This window comes from Aphelocoma coerulescens, chromosome 20 (genome assembly GCF_041296385.1).
Source record: "Aphelocoma coerulescens isolate FSJ_1873_10779 chromosome 20, UR_Acoe_1.0, whole genome shotgun sequence".
In the NCBI taxonomy this organism is placed as follows: domain Eukaryota; kingdom Metazoa; phylum Chordata; class Aves; order Passeriformes; family Corvidae; genus Aphelocoma; species Aphelocoma coerulescens.
In genome coordinates, this window is record NC_091033.1 from 14,547,809 (window position 1) to 14,574,167 (window position 26,359).

At 46.0% G+C, this 26,359-nt stretch overlaps 1 long non-coding RNA gene across 1 annotated transcript; it reads left to right on the forward strand.

The window, feature by feature from the left end:
• The first annotated feature begins 252 nt into the window (after nucleotides 1–252).
• LOC138121134 (uncharacterized) lies at nucleotides 253–4,625 on the forward strand. The gene is made up of 3 exons (XR_011156095.1): nucleotides 253–285; nucleotides 2,284–2,355; nucleotides 3,663–4,625. It is a non-coding gene; the product is annotated as an uncharacterized lncRNA (long non-coding RNA).
• The last annotated feature ends 21,734 nt before the right edge of the window (nucleotides 4,626–26,359 follow it).

Sequence of the window (26,359 nt, forward strand, 5' to 3'; positions counted from 1 at the left end):
GCCCATAATGGGACATGCTGGGGAGTCGGGTCATATAATCCCCAGCAAGTGGCACTCCGAGCCCAAATGGAAGAGAGTTATTAAAATCTATAACATGCAACTTTAATCTAACACTCAAATTATAAGGGAGCCACTTGGAAAGAGCCAAAGGCTATTTGCAGGTTCAATATATTCACTTTGCTCTCAACAGTGATCAAAGTTTGGAGCTTCACACGGCTTGGACTGATGTAGGAGCTAATTTGGAGGAGCTGCAGAAAATGCTGTTCTGTCCCCAAGCTACAGCAGGTTCATAATTGGAGTTTTACACCTGGGAGGGAGGGAGGGAGGGAGCAGAGCCTGCACTGCCCAGCTCCCCACAGGGCTGCACCAGCTCGTGGGCAAGGGTTAAAAGCCAGGGAGATTAATCTGAGCACCAAGACAAATTACACTTCTATTTTTTACAGAAAGTTTTCTAACTGGAGTGGTTCTGTTTTAATTGGGGACTATTACTTTAAATGAAATGCAAGATTGAGAGTCTTTTTTGCAGGGATATTTCAGTCACTGTCAAGACCTCCCAATAAGTTCATTCCTGCCTCTCTTCTGCATATTTTTTTTTTTTCCTTCTGGAATTTTCTGGAGTACATATATTTTCTTTTCCCAATCTACCCCACATACCAAGTCTATGCAGTTGGGTCCAAAACCTATTTAGCCTTGGGGTGACACATTAAAAAAACAGGGTGGTTTTCCCCCAAAAGGCCACTTCTGAGTGTGTCACTGTCACACTGAAACAACTGCAGTGAAAGCCCTTGATCAAAACAACCACAGCACCTTTGCATTGCTGCTTTTGCTCTGTCAGTCCTTGAAATGACCTTGGCTTAATTACCTGCATCTCAATGAGTGAATCTACATAGCAAGTGAAGGTTAATTAATGAAGGATCATTTCTTACTTAAACCCATCAGGCAGTGGCTGACAAGCAAGTCTGGCCCGTGCAGTCCCAGCCTCTATCTCATTAGAAATGGTCAGATTGATGTGCTGGGGCTTCTCTAGAAACAGGGCCAGGACAGTTTGTTAATGAAGAGAACTGATGGGCTCCTGCAAAACACTCAAAAGCCTCTGTCTGTTATCACCAATGTCACTGAACTTCAGCTTTTCCCACCAGCTCCTCCATTTCCAGTTTCATTTGTGCCTTTTCAGCTTAACCTTCTACAACTTCCACCCCAAAGCTGCTCTGGGTTTTCTGCCTGGCTAAAAGGGGCAGAGCAATCAGATCCTCCCTCCCATATTTGGGTGGCTGGCACAAAACCCACTCAGCTGCATCATTTCAAACCTGGAGGCCGCAGGAATTCATCCTGGTGTCCTGCCCACCTCCATCTCTGAGGGATTCCTTGTCCTGGAGTGCATCACTGTCCTTCAGAGCTGGATGTGCCTCTGTTGTCGTTCCACATCTGGAACAGGCTGGACCTGCCTTCCCACTGGGATGTGCCTTCCCATGCACTCAGGAAAGCTCTTCTCCAGCCCTGTAAAGGGGAACATTCATGGTGGAGATGACAAAGAGGTCACATAAGGAGCTGCATTAACACTCCAACACCAATATCCTCACCCTGCAGCAGCTCCTGGGGCTAAAACACCCACAAAGAGCCTGAAAGCTAAACCAAAAATCGAGAAAATAAGAATTGGAGGAAGACAGTTCCTGAAAGCAGCAGAAACCAAAGTTCATAAGCTGTGCTGAGAGCCCTAAAAACCCTCTGAACTTGTGCTAGTAAAGAGCCAGACTTGCACTGCCCATAAATTTTTTCCTTCCAATCACTCATGGGGTTCCTCTTTTGAGAAAAACTCTTGCACTTCATCTATCTGGAAGTCCATGGGGGAGAATGTATTTTTACAATAAACATCCCGTGGCTTAGGATGATGGAGGGAATTTGGTCCTGTGTCACTTGGAACTTTTCAAACATTGAGACCCAGCTCCCACAGGCAGACTCTGCACAGACCTTTGCAGACAGATGGATCACACCTGCAGGGAGTGATCGCACTCTGAACACTCTGGACTGCAGAGACCAAACCAGACCCTAGCTCAGCTCCAGGCTGCACCTTCCAAAGGCAAAATACAGCACAGAATAAAGCTCAGGAAGACTTCTGGGTGCTGTAACCAGAGCAGAGGGATCCAGCCTCACCTATGAAACCGTTCTGGGGTTCTAAGCACTGATGCTTGGAGGTCAGAAGGTGATTTGCTTTGCCATCCCTCTGGCTTTTTCACTTGGGAGCCAGGCTCAATCCCTAATTGCCAATTTTCTCGTCCTCAACAGGTTTTCCAAATGCAGAAGTGGCCAGAGGCAAACATTTCTTATGCTGGTGAACAGAACATGTCAGGACCAGAGGTTTGTCCCCTTCCACATTTTGTCTGTATTTGATCTTGCAAAGATTTTGGCTGCCTTGCTTCGTCTCTTTTTTCTTTAGGTTATAATGTGCCTTTACCTTTTCCAAGCTCTTCCCTTCTCACTCTTATCCACTGATTAGGAAATAACAACAAAACAAGTCTCAAATATTTGATCTTTTCTCATCCTTGCTTTTGAAGGCTTACACAAGTGCAGGTGGGGCCGAGCTCAGAGGTAGAACTTGAACTCACTCTAGAAAATAATTTAAAAGGCAAATTGCTCCCACCCAATATTAAGTGGAAACACCTCGTGTGATCCTGCTTCTGTCTGTTCTATAAAAATTGATTTTTTCTATCTGCAGAAGTATTAGGAATTGTTTCTGGCTTGGGCATGTGCCAGGACTTAACTCACCACACTTCTAATGTTTTCAAGTGCTGGAAAAAATTATATAAAAAGTTTTCTGTAACTGGGAAAAAGAGCTCATTTACCTTTGTAATTTTCCATTAATTTACTACTAGGATTCATTTTGCATTTGATTCAGTCCTCTAATGGCTTAAAACTGTGTCTTTGGTCTTTACACATTTGTGGTCTCAGCCGTGTCAAGCTTTTTCATCTATTTTATGTTCATTTATTTTAACTTTTAGTGGTCTTCTAGCCAATTCTTTATCCTTTTTATTACAAGAGCATGAAATTTTATAATGCCCTAGAGCTTTGTTAGTCAGCTGCTACAAGGTTCTTAACCTTAGTTAATTTATTCTTTCACTTTTGACTTTCAGATATGGAGCATGCTTTAATATTTTGGTTTTGAATATGAAAGCAACTTTTATTAAGTAGGTTTATGGCATTAATAGATCCTTATTTCATTTTTACAGGAGTGTTTAGGTATCCTACTAGACACAGAATGTATCATTTTCCATAATCATCTATAATTTTTGTAATATAATTTAAACTCTACTACATTAAAATATTGCTAATATAACAATCTTAACCTTTTTAGGTAATTTTACTCCACAATCATTGTAAACAAGTGTAAGAATGGCTCTTTTTCATTGCAAAACCTGATTTTTTTTTTGGTTGCTTATTACATTAACAAGTAATTAAGTCATGGAAGTTTGCTTATGTAGAGAGAAAAAAAGGAGAAAGTTCTAAAATCACCACTTGCTGTAATTTTATATAATTATTCTGAACACATCCTGGATCCCAGCAATGATGTAATGCTGGCCACTTTGCAATTTGGGAAGTCCCCCAGGAATTCATTAAATCCCTGCAGCCACGTTATTATCCAAGAGTTTTGTATTTTTGTCTTTCAGAAGTAATTTTTCCCGTCCAGAGAGCAAAGCTTGGAAATCTCAGTGCTGGTCTCTGCCTCAAAAAGACAAATGAAAATCAAAATATTGCAAGGAGGGGAAAACCCCAGCCTTGGTCACTTCTATTTTTAATTCCCCTTGTTCTAAAACACGTTCAAATGTTGTTGGTCTGCCTCACATTGTCCTTGGATTGGGAGCACTACATAAATATAAGCATCAAACTCAGGGGGAATTCTGATCTTTGGGGGGCTTTTAAAATCCACTGAAATAAAGGCAAAGACTTCATTTTGTGGGAATAGCATCCCTGAAGAAATGGCCAACCTGAACAGGCTTTGCTCTGAAATTCCACCTGCTTCAATCCAAGGAATGCAGCCTGCTGCTCTGCACTTGGCTGAGGCACAGAAAATGCTCTCTGCACAATCCTCAACCACCACCAAACACGACACTGTGCCCTTTCATTCATAATCTGCCTTAAACCCACTGACATTGCTCTTCCTCCTGTTTCTTTTTGGACATTACAGTATTTTTTTAGCTGATTTCAATCACTTTTCTGTGCTTGCTGTAGTGCATCCCTCTCAGAGATGCTTCAGCAGACAGATGCAGGTGTTGTCCAGGCACAGAAAAGCCTCATCAGAGATGAGCCAGGGTGTGCATGAGCCTTGTGCCCCATTTTTATCCCATGTCCACCCCGTGGATGTGAGGGATGCTTCAATTTTGAGCAGCATTCTCTGAGCAATCACCAATCCAAAGAGGGGACAGCTGGAAAATTAATAGCAAGGGATAAAAAGTTCTTGTGGAATCCACAGGCTAGGCTTGAAATAACCACATTTGTCTGCAGTATGCCATTTTTATACCTTTTGGCTTCCAGGAATCTCCATTAATCTGTAATTTTAATAAAAATGCATTTTCATTTCAGCCCAGGTAAGAGTGCTTGCTATAATTCTCCTTCTCAATGTGGTGGAGTTGTTGTTTCCCCTCCATTATTTACTTGTGTGTAAGTACCAAACCAACTCCACTGCACTGGAGGTTCATTTCTGTTCTACAGGGAGCTAACACTTAATGTGATTATATATAAATATATATATATATATATATGTAATATATATGAACATTTCTTCGTCAGGGAGAAGCTTTGAGTTATTCTGACGTGTGAGGCTTTCACGCAGCAAAAATATTACTAATACTATTTTGCCTCTAAAGTGCATTTGTTATCAATATGCACTTAAACTGGTGATCAAGAGTTGGTGGGAGAGACACCTGCTCTGCATTTCTTATCTTTTTAATACCTTAGGGATACATCACTTAATAATTTAGTGCTAAACCATTTAGCATTTTAGCCCATCATCTCTTATATTACACATAGGATTTCAGTAATGTCTGATAAAATTATGTGTTAGCTGCCTTATGTGTGTGTAAAACTTAATAAGTCTTCTTCCCCCCCTCAAGTTTAATAACTGATTTCTTACATTTATGGATGTGAAATTTTATTGCTCATGGATATAGTTTGAACCTAAATCTTCATATCTTATAAATTGATTTTTAGTTTCCTTTTTGACCTTATGAATTTCAATCAGACATTGACCTCTTGTTGCTCATGAATCTGACTGATTTAGTGCCATATAACAATAATACTGTAGAAAAGCATTATCATAAGAGCCCACAGGGTTTGCTGAAACCCATAACTAGATTTTGGAGGCCTCTAGCAATAATAATTCTTGACCCAAGACTATTCTCTAATACCTTCATCCTTTACTGTTCTGGACTGGCCAATCCTTGCTTTAGTACATTCAAGGAAAGTGGTGGAGACTCCCAGGAGGATACGAGCTCAAACTGTGTGGAGAAGATAATGCTGAATATACTCCTGTAAAATGGAGCTTATAAAAGACCAATTCTGTCTGGGATTTGTCACATTTTGAAGTGAGAGGGAAAGACGATTTAAAAGGAACCTTTTGTGACAAAAATTAGTATTTACTCAGTGTTTGAGATTTTTGAAAAATAAAAATTTAATAGTAATTGTCTTTACTGGAATGTGTTGTTATTCTTCAGTCTATCACTACGGCTGCAGCCTAAATAGAGGACTTGAATGATTACTGCTTTGTTTGCCTGGCTGTGCTAATTTAATTTAATTTAATTGCTTATATGCTTTGCTTTACTGAATAACTGGGTGTTGATGTTCATTATTCCTTATTAAGAAAGAATCTTAAAGTGAAAACAAAAGTGGGAAGGCTCTGGGCCTGTGGCGATGGTTTACAAATGCTGGCTCTGGGCACAAATATTTCCTGCGTGCTTGTTTTCCCTGTGCCTGTGCAGAGATATGGAAACGGCAGCTTTATTTATGAACTGATTGCCAGGACACGAGCAGGGAGCTAACACCAAGAAATCAGGTAAAACTACTTCTGGTAAACAGGGCAGAGGGTTAAGGAAGGAGGCATGAGCTATGAGGTGTGAAATCCTCCTGAAAGCCAGCCCCAAATGCCGCAGGTGTTCCAGGGGCGCTCGGATCAAAGGGCCCCATCCTGCCACAGCCCCTGCTGCTCCCAGGCAGGGCTCGCTCTGTCTGGGGTGACTGATGAGGAGCAGACTGACACAGTCACTGTCGTGGAGGGGGAAAGGGTAACAGGTCTTAAGTACCCAGCCTTATGTAAAACTTAGCTAAGGGAGAGAGACCGCTCAGATGGATCCTTTTCACTTGTGCTTTGTGATTCCCTTGCTTTTAACACCAAAGCTGCCGCAGGGAAAAGCAGAACTTGCAGCCGGATCTGAGAGTCTGTGCTACTCGTCATCCTGATGTAGAACTGGATGCAGAATGCACATGGGCTGTGAAAGACAAACTGATCACTTTGCAGCTGTCTGAGAAGTGAATCTGAAGCCACAGGTGCTGCAGGACACGGCCACATCCCTGTCCTGTTATGTCCCGAGCAAACACGTGCTCACAGGGGCTCCTGCAGGACACCCAGCAGCCTTTATTTCACGTTGGGAGGCAAGAGAAAGGCAAGGTGCTCCTGTCCTTCTCATTAAGGATATCATGTCCTTGATGCTTTGCATTTAAAAATTAATTAAAAGTGAAGCCCTCTTTGTGGCAGTCTGAAAACTCCCTGGCCCAGAGCCAGGTCCATTCCTGTTCCCCTGGAGAGCCCTTGGCACACTGCTGGCACTGGGCACCACCGGCAGATCCTGCTCAGACTGAGCTCCCAAAGCTTCCAGTGCACACACAAAGGTTGAACTGGCATTCCCAGAGAGCAGCTGGAGCTGCTCACAGCCTTCTCCAGGCATCACTTCCTTGGAGGATGGAGTGCAAGATGAGAGCTTGTGGTAGTTTGGAATAAATGATGCCAACTGTTGCTTAAGGACCAAAACTCAGGCTCAATGTAAGCCAGTGAAAGCAGAATTCACGTGTAACAAAAAGAGCTTCTGCTTCCCTATGCCCGGGGCTGGGAGCTGTTAAAGGGAGGAAATTTGTGTCTGGTGTATGAATGTTCAAGGCTTTCCAATTTACACACAGAATACAAGAGGTGAGTAGTCCAAAACATAAATGTATGAGTGGAACTGTGTAGTATTACTGCTCTGTTTATGATGCTCGAAAGTCAGAACTGTGCCAAGTCATTCTGTTTTCTTATAAACTATTTAAATAATTTATTGACATGTAAAGTTAACAATTCTCTGTGTTTACTCCAGCTTGTGTTAGATCTGATATGAATGAGGCTCTTTGGACCTTGTATTTTTATCTAATTTCCTCAATGATGGCAATAATTTTGCTGTTTCAATAACTGATCTTATTCACCTGCTGCTAAAAACACTTGTCATGTTGAATTACATACCCTGCACAGATATTGTTGCAATTAGCAATTACAAAGTATCACAACAGAAGTGTACAAAGCTTTAGGATCCAGATTTTTGACTGTGTGTAATCATGTCCTAATTTGCTGAAACATGAGCCAGCAAGTTCTGTTCACTTGTACACAGGTTTATTGACCTTCACGAGCAGATGCAGTAATTGCACATGTAAATTTGGAGCCATGCAATATAAACATAATAAGAAATTCCATGTTTTTCCTCATTCCCAGAGCTCCTGACTGGGCCATCCAGCAACACTGGGCCCAGGGGCTTGGGGGAATTAAACCCAGCAGGATCTCATGCAGGTCTTTCCTCAGTTAGAAGATTCCAGAGTTCATGAATCGGTTCCCTTCTGCAAATGAGGATCTCCAAGGTAAGATTCAACCAATTTTTTGTGTATAAATTGACTTCCCTCCTCTTCCACACACATTTCCAGGTGTGACAGATGTCCCCACCACAAGAAAGCATCTGTGGCACCAGGTAATTGTCTTTAGCATGCGGCCAGAACAAATCAAATCTGACTGGAAACCAGTGCAGGGAGTGATGGTTTCCAGGAGCCTCCTGGAGCCACTGGAGTGTGCAGCTTCTCTGCTGGTGGGGCTGGGTCACACTCCAGCCCCATCCCAGCATCCCACAGCTTTAGTGGGAAAGGAAGAGCTGGGCAGATGGGACACTCCGTGGGAAGTGCTGGTCTGAGGGAAGGAGGGCACAGGATGGAGGAAATTGCTGTGTTTGAATGCTGGTCCACATTGTGAGGAGTTTTTTCTGCTTAGTCTTCATAGCACACAGAGAAATTATCCACGGTGCCATAGCTTTGTTTAAAGAAATAAAAAAGACAAAAGATTAAAAGAAAAAATAGAGAGAGATATAGATAGGAGAGAAATCGTGGAAACATTTATTGCTGCTGTTCCCATCCAGTGTCTTGGTACAACTCTAACCAGGGAGCTCCTGGGGACCAACAGCTCTGGCTTCTCTTTTGCCTCTCCAGCCACTCGAGTCTATTTTGATTTCTTGGTGTCCTTTCTGGTTGTGCTGGATTACTCATAACTGCAGCGCAGTGGTAGCTGCCAATACAAATTTAGTCTTTTCTGTTTATTCTGTACTGTCCTGTCAAAGCAGATAAGTCTGCTTTGCATTAGAGCTCAAAAATTTAATTGTGGGAAAATGATGAGTCACTGCAGCGAAGGTAAAGCAATGTCTGGGTCAGGGGACACTCTTCTGATGTACAGAGCACTGAGATGACATCAGGGCCACGAGCCAAAAGCACCAGCTCTCACACCAAGGTGTCATTTACACCCCCCTGGGACAATGGGGCTTTTTGAACCAGCCAGAAGATTGATTTGGGGTCAAGCGGAAAAAAAAAAAAAATAGAACAGGAAAAGGGAATCTTCTAAGCTCTATTAGCAATTCAGGCCACCTGCTTGGGAACACCTAATGAAATTCCCTCAAGTGACTGCTCAGGACAGAGCAGGATTGTCCATTCACATCCCTCTGAGGAGTGGAGTTGGGCAATGATGGGAGTGACCATCCCTAGGAGCCAGAAATGCCACCACGCTGAGAGGAGCAGAGCAGACCCCAGTGTTCACAGAACCACAGAATCATCAGGGTTGGAAGAGACCTTCAAGATGATCCAGTCCCACCACCGACCCAGCACCACCATCATCACCCCTCACCTGTCCCCAGGCACCACGTCCAGATGCCGCTTGAACACTTCCAGAGATGGTGATTCCACCGCTTCCCTGGGCAACTCATTCCAGTGCCTGACCACTCTTGCAGTGAAAAAAAATCCTAATATCTCATGTAAACCTCCCCTGGTGCAAATTAAATCAATTTCCTCTCATCCTTTCACTTGGGACACAGCAGAAGAGGCCAAGCTCCCCCCGGCTGCACCCTCCTGTCAGGAGTTGTGGAGAGTGGGAAGGTCCCCCCTTTTCCAGGATGGAGGTCTGGCAGCCTGGAGCTGAAATTACAGCATCATCCTCCCTTGCAGAGCTGCTTCTCTGAAATCAAATCCATTTCCAGAGTTACACCAGCCTCAATTCTACACTCAGTGTTCCTTGGGAATGAGAGAACCGGGCCTTTAACATGTGTGGTGCTGCTGTCTAAAGGAAGGACAAACGCAGCCAAACTCCTCTGGTGCTCCCTCGGGCCCAGTCTGAGTCTTTTGCAGGTTAAGGCTGCCATCAGCCCTTCCCTGGTGTCTGGAGCTGTGGCTGTGAAGTTTGTTTGGAGGGTCCATATCTCATATGCATATCTGAGCTTCCCTCGCTGCATTCCGAGCAGACCTTCTCAAGGACGAACCTAGAAAGTCACACCAAGACTAAATTAGGTGTCTGCAGGATTTCCTTGTGATATGATAAATTTCCAGCAGAACAAATAGCAGAAATGGAGTAGAAATGCATAAGGAAATCCCAGGAAGGATTGATAGAAATTAATTCAAAACCTTTTTCTCCAGCATAATTTGGACAAGACATAATAGAGTTCACAGTTTACAAGTAAGAAGCAAAAAGCAAGAAGTACATAACTACTGAAACAGCTCAATTAATTCCCATTTCGTGCTGCATCTTTATGGGGAAACTCAGCTGTGTGTTAATGATCCTCAGAAGGATCCAGACAACACTGAGGCTGTACTTACACTTCTTATTAAGGGTAAAATTCACCCTATTGAAGAGGACAAGCTTAAGATCTATGCATCCACTTAGTACCACTTATCCCAATTTTCACTTAACAAGAGCCTAAGTAGTGTACACGTCTGGATTGTCCTTCTGCACTAAAGTGAATTTTCTCCCCAGTAAATTAGATTGGTCTGATGTGTGCTTAAAAGGAAGAAAATCTTTGCTTTCATTAGGGGCTGTGCTGGGAAATTGCTGCTTGACCTATAACTTAAACAAAAAAATTTGCCATTGTTCACAACTGCCCTGACAGTGGGACATGGGATATTTGCACCATTTCCCAGTTGATCAAACAGCAAAGCTGAAGTGATGGAGCCCATCAGTCCTGAAGGGGAATGACGTTTGTGAGCGAGCTGCTCGTTGCTTTGTTATTCCGATCCTTCTCGTGGATGGTTTTTAATACACATTTGTCTTGATGTTTGAGTCAAATTGGCATAGAGTGGGTTGAGTAGCATCATGAGACCATCAGCAATCCCTCAGCAGAAAGCACAGAATGGTGGAATGAAGTTTTATATTTAACTTACATCTGAGATAAACATAAACAGGAGAGTTTTGCCAGCCAAGAAGTCATGACAAAGTTTAATTAAACAGAAGATGCTGTGTGTGTGCAGCCCTGTGTGTGTTTTCTGTGCTGTTTGCCACTGATGACAGGTCAGACTCTCCTGTGAGTGCATCCACCCTGTTCCAGGCACAATTCCTGGGGCTGGACAAACACACATTCACCATTCCCAGTGCAACGATCCAGGGCCCTCTGGCTTCAGCCTTGGGAATGGGCAGCTGCCTGTAGAGCACACTCCAGGAGAAGCAGGATCCCTTCCTGTGGCCTCAAAGGCATGTTTTTATTTGCAGCAACACAGGCTCTGCAAGATATTGCAGTGACAGTTAATGAAGTCCTTAATGAACTGACAGGCCTGGTTCTTATCTCGCTTATGCCAGATTTAAACCTATGTAACTCCATTAACTTGGTGAGTTGATCCTAATTTTACATAAGTGTAAAAAAGATGAAAACCAGACATTTTATGTTCTCATTATCTAAGAGAATACAAAGTATGTAGTTCTTAAAAATATTTTTTTTGTTTTCTCTCAGTTGCAAAGAGATTTAAGGGCTCCTCCACCTTTGACCCTCCCCACTTTCCCTATGTACCACTTTCTGCAGCTACTTACTCTGTTTTCCAAGTTAGTCTGATCATGCAGGTTTTGATCTCGTTGTGGTTTCGTACCTCCTGAACTGAGTTTTGTAAACTTTGTTCCTAGTGAGCACATTCCTTCTGGCATGAATCAAAACTCTGCATTCTTCCCCCCTTCCCACGGAGCCTCTTCTAAGAGTTCAGCCTCCTCCAGAACATTCATGGCTTTCTCTAATGCAAAGAAATTACCAGCACAGAAACCAGTCATACCACCGGGGTGTAAAATTGTAGAACTGAAGGCAAAATCATTTTCCTCCTCACAGTTTAACTTTGGAGATGTTTAATCTTGGCCTGTTGTTTTCAGCTGAACTTTCTCTGCCTGCAGTAGTTCACTTTCCATGTGAACTCTGAAAGATCAGTGCTACCCCAAGGAGACATACTCTGTGTACACAGAGAAAACGATTTCAGATGTTTTGGTTCACTTTTATTGTGTTTTGATATTGACATGATTTCCAATAGAGTATTGCACTGTTCTCTCTCCACAGCCAAGCTCAAATGCCAGTGTGAGCCTGATCTTCAAGAAATCCAAGGCAGCGAGAAGCTCACTCACAGCAGGTCCTTCTGCCAGCTGACTGCCAGCACACACACGAGGGAATGGTGGAAGTGGCCAGCACCACCCCAGCCAGACATGTGAAATCCTGAAAGCACGAATCCCAGCCGACCTCCCCCGTGTCAGCACTGCAGGAATGTCTCTGACTTTGATGGAGTCACTCATAATTTACAGCTCTGGGAGATCAAATCCACAGCCAGAGTACAGAGATGTTAACACGGATAGTCTGTGTCAGAGGAGGGATGCTGATTCTAATGGTACCTCCTGTCAGTCAAGCCACAGACCGGGTGTCGCTTAGGAGGACAACGGGTCACCCTTTTCCCTCCACTCTGAATGCGATTAAAAATATCAAAATGAGAGTTAGAATGGGGAAAAGGAACTATTAGGAAAATAAATAAGAGGACTGGAAAGAGAAATCAGAACGGAGAATGAAAGGCAAGTGCCCTGAAGAGCCCCACAGCAATTAGCTCGGGCTCGCAGAGGGGGCGGCGGGGCGGGCGGCAGCGATCCCCGGCACTCAGCTGGGTCACAGCGCTCATCGCTCACTCCGCTCTCCCGAGGCTGATGCCAGGCTCCTCCAGACAGTGCCAAGTTTCTGCCAAGGGAGGCAGTGAGAGCTCCAGGATCCCTCTGCAGCCAGAGCCAGCGAGGGATGAGGGCGATCCCCCTCTGGGGTCTGGTGAGAGCCGAGGCCGTCCAGGGAAGCTGTGTCAGAAAGGACTGAATAAACATCATTGAGGGACTCAGCTGAAGGGAAAACAAAGCAAATTTAGGATGTGAAATGCTGAGTAGGTGATTATTTCTCCTCTGTTTGGTCCTGCAGTGTGCCTTACCCTTTGCATTTCTCATGGCAGTGACCAAAGGTTAAAATGAAGGCTGATATCCCTTTTGTGCCCTTTATCATGAATAAAAGAAAAGAGTTTTGCTTTTCCTGGAAAAAAAAAAGAGGGCCCAGGTCCACTGATCATCAGATAGAAGACTTTTCTGTACCTATTTACAGTCTTACGTGTACTGGGAGCTTACATCAGATTAAAGATCCGTGAATTCTGCTCTCTGGAACAACCTCACACTGCCAAAAACCCTGAGTCTTCAAGTGACTGCAGCAGGAGGGGCTTCAGTTCTGAATCCCAGAGGTGCCTCTGTTTAAGGACCAACTCTTCAGAGATGCACTGGGAGCCCTGCAGTTGCTCCTGCAATCTGTGGGCACTCACTGTGTGGAATTCAGCCCTGGAATGCTGCTGGAATACAGTCCTGGGTCTCTCTGACAGGAACTTTTAACAATTGGAAGTTGCAGGAGATTTCCAAAAAGGTAAGCTGGGGATGATGAGCTTTTTAAATCACAGCAATACCTGAGTATGACAAATACCACAGAAGGGCTAATGCTGTTTGGTAATTTCCTGGAAGGTCTGTGCAGTGGAAGTTCAGTTCATTAACTGCTGCTGATGCCTCCAGAAGTCAGCTCAGATTGTTTTCCTGAAACAAGATCTGAACCCAGATGGCAGAGGTGAACCTGCCTTGCCAGCCTCCGCAAAGAGAGGATGCAGGTTCAGAAACAATATTTAAACTCCCAAATCTCTATCACTCTCTCTTTTTTAAGCTTATTAAAATTAAAAGCATGACCTGCCACATCACATTACATCAAAACATGATGTAACTTCTTAATTTTAAAAAAAGTTTTAATTTATGATGTCGTATTATGCCACAAAAAGCTTTTGTTTTCCCCAGAGAAACTATAAATTTTTTACAGTGACTGTTTCTCCGGTATCTTTGGCAGACTGAAACAGTGAGCGTTGGCAAAAAGCAGATATTTAACAGCTCCTGATGAGCAGCTTATGAATCACCAGGCTGGGATGCTGGCACACAGCTCCCTGTAGGTACCTCTGAAATCCCCCACCCTCCCTTCCCCTCCTGCTCACTGCAGGAGCACCGAGTAACTGGCTGCTCCCAGCCACTAACCCTGATCTCATCCAGCCTCCCCAGCCTTTATATTCCTGGAGGAAAGCACTCTTTGCTGTAGCAGTGCCACTGCAGCCACATTCCAGGAGCAGTGTCCACTGATTTTGAGCAGCCCAGGAAAATGCTTTTTATTGCAACAGAATTTGGCCTTTCTGCGTTTTTCATTTAGAGATGTAAAAGAGCTTTGTGCAAACCCTTCAGCTCCACAGCTCTGTAGAGGGGGGCCTGAGGCAGGAGCAGTAGGAGATGGCATCAGCAGAACCAAGAATAAGCCAGCCCAGGTCTGCTCTGCTGCTGCCTGCACCTCCAGGTGCTGAATTCCTAAAGCCTGGCTGGTTGCTCCACGTGTTCCTGCAGGCAGGCTGGGCCAGCCCAGGGTGTGGAATGAGCTGCTTGTCAGCCTGGGTCTCTCACAAACTGATGATTTTTTTGGGGACTGCTCTGGCTGAAGTGAAGCTCGGTGGAACTTGAGAGCAGGGACTTGTTCTGTCCAAGGCAGGGTTTCAAGGCCCTGGTTTCTAAACACTTGCTTTATAGGGTGGGCCACATGCTGTAAATCTGCAGCACGGGGTTTGGTCAGGTTGGCTTAACTGTCCTGCTAAGGCTGGGCTTATTTCTCCCCCAACTGATAAAGGTCATAACGCTGTCAGGCCCTGCTGTGCTGGCTGTGCTCAGCTTTTACCTCTTCCAGGGCTGTGATCCATGGTGCACACATGGGGTATAAAGCCTTCCTAAAATCACAGCCCCTTAACTAAAAGCTTTCTCTGGGAGACAGTGCAGCTTGAATTATACTAAGGACTCCAAACAGCAGTTACTCCTGAGCCACTGCCTTTGAAGTAGACCTATTTGAGGTGGATATTCCTCTCTGGAAGGGGTAGTTCTAATCCTATTTATGAGCCTTACTGCTCGTACTGAATAACCTCAGAGGGGTGGGAAAGTTCTGGGAGTGCTTGGGGTGTAAATGTGCACAAAGATCTTCATCACCAGCACGGGGTGGGCGAAAAGGGGACAGGGTTTTTTCAGGTTCTTTGTGCAGCTGTCACTTTGGGTGCCCCAGTGAGAACCAAGGCACAGGGCTTTGACCCATTTCTCATGAGAATCCTGGGAGATTCTCTGTTCTATCTCAGTGTCAACCAGGGGAGAGTTCTGCCTTCAAAACCTGCCCATGGGGCAGGAAACCACTCCTGGTGTTATTTCTACATCGAGCACCTTTCTGCTGTTTCTCACTGAGGGATTGGTGAATTAACCTGGGTGGGTTTTACATGAGATCACATCTTCAGTGGTTCCACCAGTGCTGTGCAAACACCTGCACCAGCAGAACTGTCAGAGCCCTAAATGAGCTGGGGGCTGCTCAAAATCCAGTTGTTAACCCACACCTAAAACGTGCTTTGCCCCTCTACAGCCTGAGGGGACACTTGGCCACAGCGAGGAAATGGAAGAGCTCTCAGGTGAATGGATGGAGCTGAGCTAAAAACCTCCAAACTCTCTTCCAAATGTGGAAGGAATTACCTTGGATGAGCCTCCTCTTGACTTGACATAGGAGGTTTCAAGTTTCATGGCATCTTACATTATTGTTTAAATTTGTTTCAGGCAAGAAACACACTTTTTAAGGCCAGGAATACAGATTTGTGAGATGCTAAGACACCTGAAAAGCAAGAATACAGATTGTAGGATGAATATTTCACAGAGTAATTATTTAAATATATTCAAGTATGAACATCTTTAGATCCTAAATTTAGTATTCCTTAAAAACATAATATTACAATAAAACCTAGCCCGCTCTCACATTGTTCCTAACATCCCAAATCTCTGTCTGAACCAGCCAGTTTTTAAAAATTGCGGCTTGGTCACTTGTTCAAAGCCTCCCACTGATATTTTTGCCCCAGACTTTAATTTTTGGCATAGCACTTGCACATATGCAAAACACGATGGCACAGCAGGGCTGGTGTGGGAATGCTCCGACGGGAGAGGCAGCTCCTGTTCCCCGCAGAGATCCCCTGCCTGAGGTGGGGTTAGGTGCCTGCCTGGGCACACGGAGAAATCCAGAGCCTGCAGGACCCTTTGGCAGCTCCAGGCAGGAGCACTCTGGGCATGGAGCAATCAGGGACCAGGAGGAAAACGCTCCCTGGAGAGACCTGATGTGAGAGAGATGACAGCGACTGCAGTACTTGGGTAAGGAGGTAAGATTTAAGGAGCTGAGAGCTCTGGTGGTGCTGCTGAAGGAGGGAGGTTGTGTTACTACGCTGAAGGCGACAAAGGAAGGGATGGACAGACGCCTTGGAAGGCAATAAAACACTGGGAAAGAGAGGCAGCTGCTGTTGTGAACTCCTGCCCAAATCCTGAGCTTTTGGGGAGCCTCGTTGTTGTACTGGAGGTAAGGAATCCATCTCTCCCCTGATCTATTGGTAAATCCCATTTTCACTCAGCCCTCCACATCTGCACACCAAGGTGAACTCCAGTTTTAGGGCTCAGCTATTGTGGTTAGGCCCTGCAAACAGCTGGATCCCCAAGGTTTGTGGTGATTACACCCCTCACAGCCCTGAGCTCTCTGTGTGGCTGCAGGGACAAACAGGCACCTGCAGGAACGTGAGCCTGCCTGCCTTGGTGACAGCAGCACAGCTCAGATTCAGCCACACCTGCCCTATTTAAAACCAGCAGTAAATGCTTATTACACTGCAATAGAGACAGCCTCTATCACATCCTGTAATTGCACCGTGGGGTGACACAAACACCTTTTGTTATTCATGGGACCACCAAGCCCAATAAATGGCTCCAATTCTGGACTTAAGTAGGGGCACATTATTATCAAGTGTTGGCCGTGATATAATTGCTGATACCCCTCTCCAGCCACCTGTCTTCCTGTGTGGTTTTTGGAATGTCCTGATGGAAGATTTCATCTCCTGAGGTGCCCTCACTGCACCATGTTCAAGTAGGGTGTGCAAAGATGATGGGGAAGGTGCGAAAGAGCTCCAAAATTTTCATAATCTCAATGTAACCTCATGTCCTTCCTGTTCTGTGAAAATCCAGCAGGCTTTACACCCTTCACAGCAGGCCTTTCAGAGGTATTCTCACATTTGCCATTGTTCAATGCAACGTTGGAGCCAGAGGATGATCACAAATGCTGTGTTTGGACCAAGCTCTGGCTTTGGCACCTCAGTTTTCTGGAAGGACCTAGTCGGAGTCACAGGAGCAAGTCCAGTCCAGCCCAAAGGTTGACATTTGGACCCCTGACTTATTTTCCCAATTTGTTTCCCTGTTTCCAAACCCTCCACTAACCCAAACTGAATCTTCCCTACCAAAAAGCCCCTTTCTCCTCCCAACTGAAAGCAGAACGCTTTGAGTAATTTCAAATACAAATGTGCAAAGAAACCTCAGCCTGGGTGATGCTATGAGAAGGAAGAGTGTGCAGTTTGCTTTATGTGCTTTTAGCTGTTCTACCCTACACTGCAACATGTGCACCCACTCTTGTAACCTTTACTGCTGTGCAAAGATGATCTGTCATTCCTACAGAATATATATATATATTTATTTATTCCGAGGCAGCTCCGAGTCCTGACTGCCCTCTAGAGAAATTCTGCTGCAAAAGCTCAGACCCACAGAGTCAGCAAAAAATAATTGCAGCCCTAATCTTAACTACAGCAGCTGCACACGGGGTCGGTGACAAGATCTGGAGGAGCAGAAATGCACTTAAAGGACACTTTCTCTCGAGCCTCTCACTGCCAGTGGCCAGACACAAACACCCCAATCCAGTCACTGCCTGGGAAAGCTCAGCAAAAACTGTTTCCACTTTCCACGAGTTGAAGTGGAAAAGAAATGAAAACATTTTTTGCAAAGAAATTAAAAGCTGCCTCATATTCACCTCGCTGGCATGCGATGCTTAAATTATGGAAGCTGCACACCTGAAACTCTGTGTTCTTGCCTTGTTCTCACACTTGCAGCTCTCACCAAACGTGCCTGAGGAGGGTGGATGGATCTGGTTGTGATTCCCTCTCTGGAGACATCCCAACCCCTCCTGGACGTGCTCCTGGGTGACCCTGCCTTGCACTGGAGCATCTCCAGAGGTCCCTTCCAACCCAAATCTGAGATCTGGAGAGTGGGTGCCAGGAGCTGTGAGGCTGCTCAGGACTCTGAGCTCCTGCAGGGGCAGGTGAGCTCCTACAGGTACCCCTGACCCCTGGCGTGGCTGCTTGCTGCTGCCCCAAGAGCAGCTTTGGGCGAGGTTTACTTGTGGCGTTCTGTAAAATCACAGTATCAGAAGACAGTCCGTGTTTTGCAGTGCTGGGGGATGTTATTCCACGTGCTCAGGCCAACACAGGGAAAATGGCATTTTAGCCGTGAGAAGCAGTGCAGAGCAGCTCAGCATGCACTCAGCAAACTGAGATCCTATTTGGACTGACAAAAGAGAGAAAAAATGTCAAATACGTGTCTCTGTGTGTATTTTTTCCCCAAAGCAGCTGAATCCCGCTATCCTGCAGGATCTTACTCATTCACCAGGCTGTCAGTGAAGTTCCTGCGCAGAGCTGAGCCTTTCCAGCCTCGCGGGGTCTGCCCTGCCTGACAAAGCCCAGGAAAGGTGGCAGAGGAGCCGGGGCAGGAGCGCTCCCGGAGCAGCCTGGGCTGCCCTCTAATGGCACCTGTGCCGGGAGCGCTCCTGGCTCTGGGATGTGCCGGGATGTGCCGGGATGTGCCGGGAGCGCTCCTGGCTCTGGGATGTGCCGGGATGTGCCGGGAGCGCTCCTGGCTCCGGGATGTGCCGGGAGCGCTCCTGGCTCCGGGATGTGCCGGGATGCGCCGGGATGCGCCGGGAGCGCTCCTGGCTCTGGGATGTGCCGGGATGTGCCAGGAGCGCTCCTGGCTCTGGGATGTGCCGGGATCCCGCCGGGATGTGCTGGGAGCACTCCTGGCTCCGGGGTCCTGCATTCCCTGCAGGAGAAATGGCCGTGTCCATGGACAACGGCAATGCGCGGTGTTTGTACACCCGCAGGTGAGTGTTGGTACAGAGCTGCAAAGGCCGGCTCTGTGTTCAGTTCTGGGTCAAGAAAGAAAAGGAGGAACCAGAGAGAGTCCAGCAGAGGCTGCAGAGATGCTTTGGGGTCTGGAGCATCTCTGATGAGGAAAGACTGTGGCAGCTGGGCCTGGGCAGTCTGGAGAAGGGAAGGCTGAGAAGGGATCCCATCAATCCATACAAACATCTAATCCCCTCAGACTGAGAGTGCAAAGTTAGAACTGGCACACAGAGACAAAAAACCAACGATTATTCTTGTTGTTGGTTTGTTACAATAGTAGGAAAGAGTTCATTTCACCCCTGTCTGCAGCCAGATTCTCTTACATTCTAAATAAACAAGGGCTGGAAAGAAAATGAAGGGTTTCTGATGAATATTCTGCCCAGTCTCTAAGCAGCTCAGGAATAGTATTTTAAACTGAACCCAGAACTTTTGAATCCCAGGCTCTTCTTTCACTCCCTGAGCCATTGCTGTCCCTTTACGCTCTCTGTTACTTACAATATTTTGCTCACCAGGTTTTTTTAATTCTCTTGAATCGGGGAGAAGGGAAGCACCAGAATTTTTTTCTCTTGTAGAAAAAATGCTTCAAACTTTTCTGAAACCTAGAAAAGGTTCTGCTCATTTTGAGGCAAAGTTATAGTCAGGATTTTACTTTATCTGAACCACCTCTTATTCCACAGATTTATTAATTGTCATTTCCATTGGCTCTTTCTCTTCTTCTCCACTGAGTAATGTGGAAACCTGCAAAGGCAGAATTCAGGGTTTGAGCTCAATTTGAGTTGTTTATTTGTGACATTTTTATTTCTTTTCCCACTATGTTTGCTCTGCAGCAAAGGTCGGTTTGCCCCCTGAATAGGGACCATCACTCTGATTTTGTTATCACTGCTTAAAAATGCTTCCTGAAGATGCCCTGCTTTTTCCTCAGTGCAGTTCAGAAGGCAGAGTTGCTGTTCCAAAGGCCTGTCCTGCTTGTATCAACTTGGAAAGCTCAGATGGAAAAGGATTTCCCCAGGGCAGGACTCCCCTGCCTGTGCAAGAGTTTCAGTGATGCCCACGGGAAGGGACCAGGATCGTCTGGTTCCACTTCAGAGGAACTCCATGTCTGGGTCTTCATCACTGCCAAGGTCAGGAATGCATCCCCAAACATTGATTTTTTTTTCCTGTTATTCCCAATTATCCCCCTTTGTGCTGGCCAGTGTGAGGATGGGGAGGGGAATTGGAGCAGTTGGTGTTGAAATAAAAGTGGTGAGGGAGCGCTGTGGGCAGGGGGATTTGCAGCTAAGTCAGCACTGTGGTCCCCTGGATCCATTAGCACCCCTCTGACCCTGCTGAGAGGGGAATAGCAGCACCACGTTTCTGCTTGACCTGGCACCAAAACCAGCAACAAATCTCTTTATTTTCTGAAGTGGCTGCTTGGCAGTGCTGAGCCCAGGAGGGCAGCGAGCTCTGGGCAGCAGCGGTGGGTGAGGGATGGACAGTGGTGCCTCTCACCTCAGGGTAGCCAGAGCAGGTACGGAGAATGCACAGAAGAAAAACTCCAAAAATTCTGCTTTCTACTTCATTTCTGTCTCTATTTGCTCTGTGTCAGGAGGACCTACAAAAGATGAATTTTATTAAGCAACCAACCTCATGGAGGCATTTGAACTCACACCCCCACTGCTGGGGAGTGACTTACCTTCCATTGGTTCTCTGGTTTATTTTGCTTTGGTCTAGAAAATCTCCTTGAAACTCAAAAAATCTTCCTGGCAAATGCTTACTCAAAACTGACACATTTCCCACAAGAAATTGGTTTAAATAGCGAGTCATTTCCAGTGAAAGCTTGTTCAGGCATGAAAATACCCAGATATCTCTATTAACTGACCTAATCCTGCCCTGCCAGCGATACCTGAGCACAACTTGGACAGTGCCTGCTCAGATCATTCAGAGGATAAACTGTCCCTGAGGAGCTTTGGTTGTGACCATTGTCCCTCTGAGCCATCCATCCTCTACCACACCATCCCCTCAACAGCCAACTTTGGCTTATATGTTTATTTTTAAAGACTTCTTCCCCTTCCATTACTCAATTTTCATCTTCTCTGAAACCCCTTCTGGCCCAGTCAAGAGGGGACACAGCAACGTGGGATTTGTTGATGAGGTGATTTTGAGTGGCAGCTCTCACTGCCGGCAGTCAGGGAACTCTGCCTTGGCTTCCTCAGCAGAAGCTGTGGCTGCCCCACCCCTGGCAGTGTCCAAGGCCAGGCTTGGAGCACCCTGGATAATGGAAGGTGTCCCTGGTCCCATAACATTCTGGGATTTTATGGTTCTATAACTGAGTTTCTGATGCATCCCACCCCTGGCCCACGATGTCAGATATGGACTAAACTGGGTACTTTGGGGTGAAGTCCAACACTGGCAAATTTTCTTCATTGCAGTTGTCAGCTGCATTATTCAAAACAGCTTAATCCTGTCTGGCTCCTTGCACACAAATGTAACATGCTGATAATATCCATTCCCTTTCTTCTGTACCTTTGTCTGTCTCCATTATCATAATTCTGTCTTCCAGCTTTTTCCTCTGCTGAGCTTTCAGAGACCTTCCTAATCAACATTTGACACAGAGGGAAGATGGGTGGCACCAGGGTGGGTAAAAGGCTGTGCTGTAATTTGAGGGGCTCTACAATCATCTCCAGGAGTGACAGCACAGCCCAAGCAGCAGCTACAGCTCACTCACTCTGGGGAAAAACTATTTGATTTTAGATATAAATGTATTTATATTTATGTGCATATGCTCGTACACGTCAAATACTAATTTCTTTTATTCTAATTTCCTCTCATTTCCATCTGTCCCTGTGCCTCATCAGTCTGGGGCTGGGCTGGCTCTGCACAAGCTTTGCCTTTGAGGTGGCACAGAGCATCATTTCAGGGAAGAAACTGCCCCCAAAAGAGATCTCCTCTCTTCCCCTGTCACAGGGCTGTGGATGCACTGGTGTGGCTCTGACACCCCCGTGCCAACCAGTCAGTGCTGGGAACACTGGGGTAGGAGCTCTGGGCCCAGCACAGGGAGGACCTGGAGCTGCTGGAGAGAGTCCAGAAGAGGCTCCAGGATGAGCAGAGGGATGGAGCAGCTCTGCTGGGAGGAAAGGCTGCCGCGAGAGCTGGGATTGTTCACCTGGAGAGGAGAAGCTTTGGGGTGACCTCAGTGTGGCCTGGAGGAGCCAAGAGGAAAGATGGAGAGAGAGAGGATTTCTGAGGGATGGAGTGCCAGGACAAGGGAGAATGGCTTCAAATGGACACAGAGGAGGTTTAGATTAGAGATTAGGAGGGAATTCCTCCCTGTGAGGGTGGGCAGGCCCTGGCACAGGGTGCCCAGAGCAGCTGGGGCTGCCCCTGGATCCCTGGCAGTGCCCAAGGCCAGGCTGGACATTGGGGCTGGGAGCAGCCTGGCACAGTGGGAGGTGTCCCTGCCCGTGGCAGAGAAGGTATGAGATGATTTTTGAGGTCCCTTCCAACCCAATCCACACCATGATTCCGTTTCCAGGAGCAGGGGAGCCAGACTGGAGCCAGACTCCCATGGGAGGTACCCGGAGCCCCCGAAGGTGCCAGGCTGTGGACACGCACAGGGAAATGTCCCACCAGAGCCTGGTGCAGGTAAGGGCAGAGCAGGAGCACCCCCTGACCCAGGCAGGGATCCCAGCCCTGATCCCACAGTGGGGCTGCCCAAGCCCAGACATTAAATGTGACCCAAACCACCTCCCATTTCCAGCCCCTATCATTTGTAATCCTATAACAAATGTCCCCATTACTTTTGATGTGTATATGAGATCCTTTCTGTCCTTAACAGGGGGAAGGATCACCTTGCCTCCCTCCTTGCTCTGCTGGAGGCCAGCAGGTTAATTCCATGCTCTATGCATGGATAAAAAGGAGGATAAGAGGAAGGAGTAGGTCAGGCAGTGGCAAAGTTGAGCAGCTCTGCTTTAAACACTTCATGGGGAATTGTAAAACTCCTAAACAATTTAATAGATTAACTTCCCCTTTCAGTGGCATCAGTAAAACTGAATTATCATCCTCACTTTTAACTGATGCCCAGGCCCAATACTCATCCATCAGGGATCATTTACTGATAAAGCAATCAATCCTGCCATGGTGCAGAGGGGACAAACTACTCTAGATACCATCACCAAATATCCTTTCCACCCCAAAGCTTTCTGTGAGGCTTTGTCAATGAAAGTGCATTTGTCTCCCTTATCTGCTGCAGGATACGTGGAATACAAAGGAAGAAAGTAAAATCTGCATTTGATGTGCATGTGCAGGTGGCAGAGACATCACCCAGCAGGAGGATCTGCCCCGTGCCAGGGGCTGAGCTCAGCCCCTGCACCACCACCTCAGGTACCACAGCAACAGAAATAAAGCAAATGGGAAGGATAGGAGAAAAAATGAGAGAGAATGTGGGAAAAAATGTGTTTCTGTTATCCTTGTTTTAGGAAATCTTCTGTGGCTTGAGCCAGAATCTCTAAAATCTTGGTCATCTTCTCAGAGGTGCAAAATAGGCTTCTCTTTTTGACTCCTCACTGGTAACAGGCTTGGGTTGGATGTTTGCCTTTCTAATCTATTAAAGATTTGTTTCATTTATTTTTATATGTATCAAAAAGCTCAAAGAGAACTGGAAAAAGTTATGAAAGTTTCTGTAATTCTTTTAATCAGCAACTGGATTTTGTTAAGCTCTGTCTTAATGAGCACAACTATAATTTAAAGAACTAACTTCAAAAATATTCTTTTTTACTCAAAATACCCCCACTTCTCCATTTCCACTATAAAACAGGGAGATTTTTAGTAATAGGAAATCATGTTTGAATGAAACATAGAATAATTTATTTGCTAAAATAAGGATGATTTAAAAATGATTGATTTTCCTGCTCATTGTAGTTACATTTCTCTGTTATTTGACCATAAGGTGAAAGATCAGAGCAAGTTTATTTCTCATTCAGATATGAATTGTACTAAGATCCAACTCCTTGGGTATTTGTGGATGATAATGTGGCTACTGGAGCAAAAAGGAACCTGTCCCTACAGCTGCCGAGGAGTTGGGATTTCATCAACAAACAGGTTCAGGGTAAATTAAGAGGTTCAGTGTAGCAGAGTTCTTCAAAGGCTTTCTAGTTGTTCAACTCCAATTAAAAGTCAATTGAATTGGACACTTAATTCCCATTTGTGTCTATGAAAATCTCTCCTCTGTCATGTCCTGGGTTACAGTTCTGGGCTGAAAAAGCAGGTGCACAAAAATGTATAAAGAATGCAATCAAAGCATTTATTTTGGGGAGTATTATGGCATTTATAATATTTAACAAAGAGTATTTCCACAAAAGCACATACACCATCGGATAATAACAAATTGAGGTTTTAATATTTGCATTTATGTGTGTGACCTATCAGCCGAGAAATTGTGTGATTTTTGTGTCCAGAAAATAGGTTCTATGCTGTGTGCCAAGGGCAGCTCCGAGCAGCTGACGGAGGACAGCCAGCACAGCCCTGCTGGTGACACAAAACTGAGCATCTTTGTCAGGGAATTAACAGGGGCAGCAACTGTAGTGGGGCTCAGAAGTGATGACAATAGAAAATTCTTCAGGGAAGACAGTCTGACTCTGCAGAAAGTTACTGACATATGTAGGACAGGAGAAACAGCCCAAGAGCAAATACAAATCCTGCCTGAAGATCGTGTGGTGAAATGTATCAGAAGGAATTACAGGAGATGAAAATGCAAAGGTAACGTGTAAGGCAGCGCTGTGTGTGCCTGCTGCAGAGGAAACCAACAGTGCCAGAACTACAGGAGCCCCTGGAAGGTCAAACCCTGATATTTAGCCTCAAATACCTTTGAATTTTTCTGTCAGTCAGGTTTGAGTGAGCAGGCCAAAACCCACTGTGGAAGATTCTGATCTTGGGAGAGACTCACAAGCTGAAGGACTTTATTCCTTGCTCCTGGTGGGGATGTGAGTGACAGCTCCCAGGGGCAGCCACTCCCTGCAAAGCTCTGTGATCTGGGGCTGAAGCACTGTCAGAAATGTTCTGGAACTTTCCATTGCCCCCACCAGCGCTGAGCACACAGAGCTGCCAGTCTGGGCACCCAAAGCAGAGATTGCAGCAATCCTAATGCAAACCTCAGCTTGTAAATCCATTAAAGATCTGGTAAACACTGCCCTTCCCTCCTCCCCACCCTCCTCTGCTGAGCAGATTTGGTGTCAAACCCAACAAATCTCTGGTGCTCACCAAAGAGCTGCCAATGGGATGGGACCCACCAGGAGAGCTGGAGCTCCCCCATCCTTGTGGCCCTGCAGAGCTGCCGAAGGTGACTTGACTGGGCTTGAGTGGTTTTATTTAACCTGTGGATAAACTGTCTGCAAAGAACGGTCCAGGCTCTGAGATGAGCACAGTGATTGTAGGGAGAATGAATTGAATCGTTGAGGTGTGGCCCTGCTGAGCAGCATTTGGCCAGCAGCAGCTGGGATGCCAGCAGCAGGAAGCAAAGTCAGCCCCACTGGCTGAAGGATTCTCCCTGTAAGCTGAGCCTGGTTTTAAAAAATTTACAAAACTCCTTCTATCACTGTGCTGGTCACTCATTCCCCAGAGGACACTGACCAACACTTCTGTGCAGAGCAAATACCAGCAGCAGCTCCTAATTCTGCTCACCAGCTGATAGGGATGTCTGCCAAGGGCTGCTAAATGATGGAAAGCAAGTGAAGAAACAAAACTTACCCCGTAACATCAAATATGGCATAATGCACTGACACCCTGTGCATGGACAGAGAGGAAGGCACAGGAGGAACAGCAAAAAGGTGAAAAGCTCACAAGTACCACAAGCGTGGCAATGGGAAGCAAGCTGAGCTGAGTTTCTCCAGGACATCAGGCAAGAACCGAAGGATTCAGCATCTGCCAGGGTCACAGGTGTTTGTCACCTGGGTGCAGGTGATGGTTTGGGGGCCTGTGGAGCTGCCTGTCCCCTTCCTGCAGGGGATCCACTTTATCCCAAAGGAGAGAAGAAAAAGCACAGAGCCCCCAGGGAGCTGCAGGAGCCTCCCACAGCTCCGGGCTCTGTTCCAGCCCTGCCGTGCCCAGGGCAGCCCAGTGCTCCCAACACTCCCAGTAACTGCTGTGGCCACCACAGTGGGAGCAGGATCTGTGTGCAGGGGCTGTCACATCATCTTATTCCAATACATCTTGCTCCAGGCATTTTGTTTCTTAAACAGTCCCCGGGCCCCTCTGGAAACCATCCTGAGATTGAGTTTTCAATATTTTTTAACAGTATTAGAAGTGACTTCTCGCCTCTGTGTGTACAAATGATTGGAACTACCCCTGTTTATCACTGTGACAGATTTCTGTGCTAATTAGGTATTCTTTTACACCTCCAACCAAATCCCAGCTCTTTGGGAAATCAGAGCCTCAGCTAAACCCCTCAGAACAGCTCCTTCCGCATGGAGAACACTCCCAAGCACTCCTCATCCCACCACGAGGACGTGGGGATGCCAAAGGT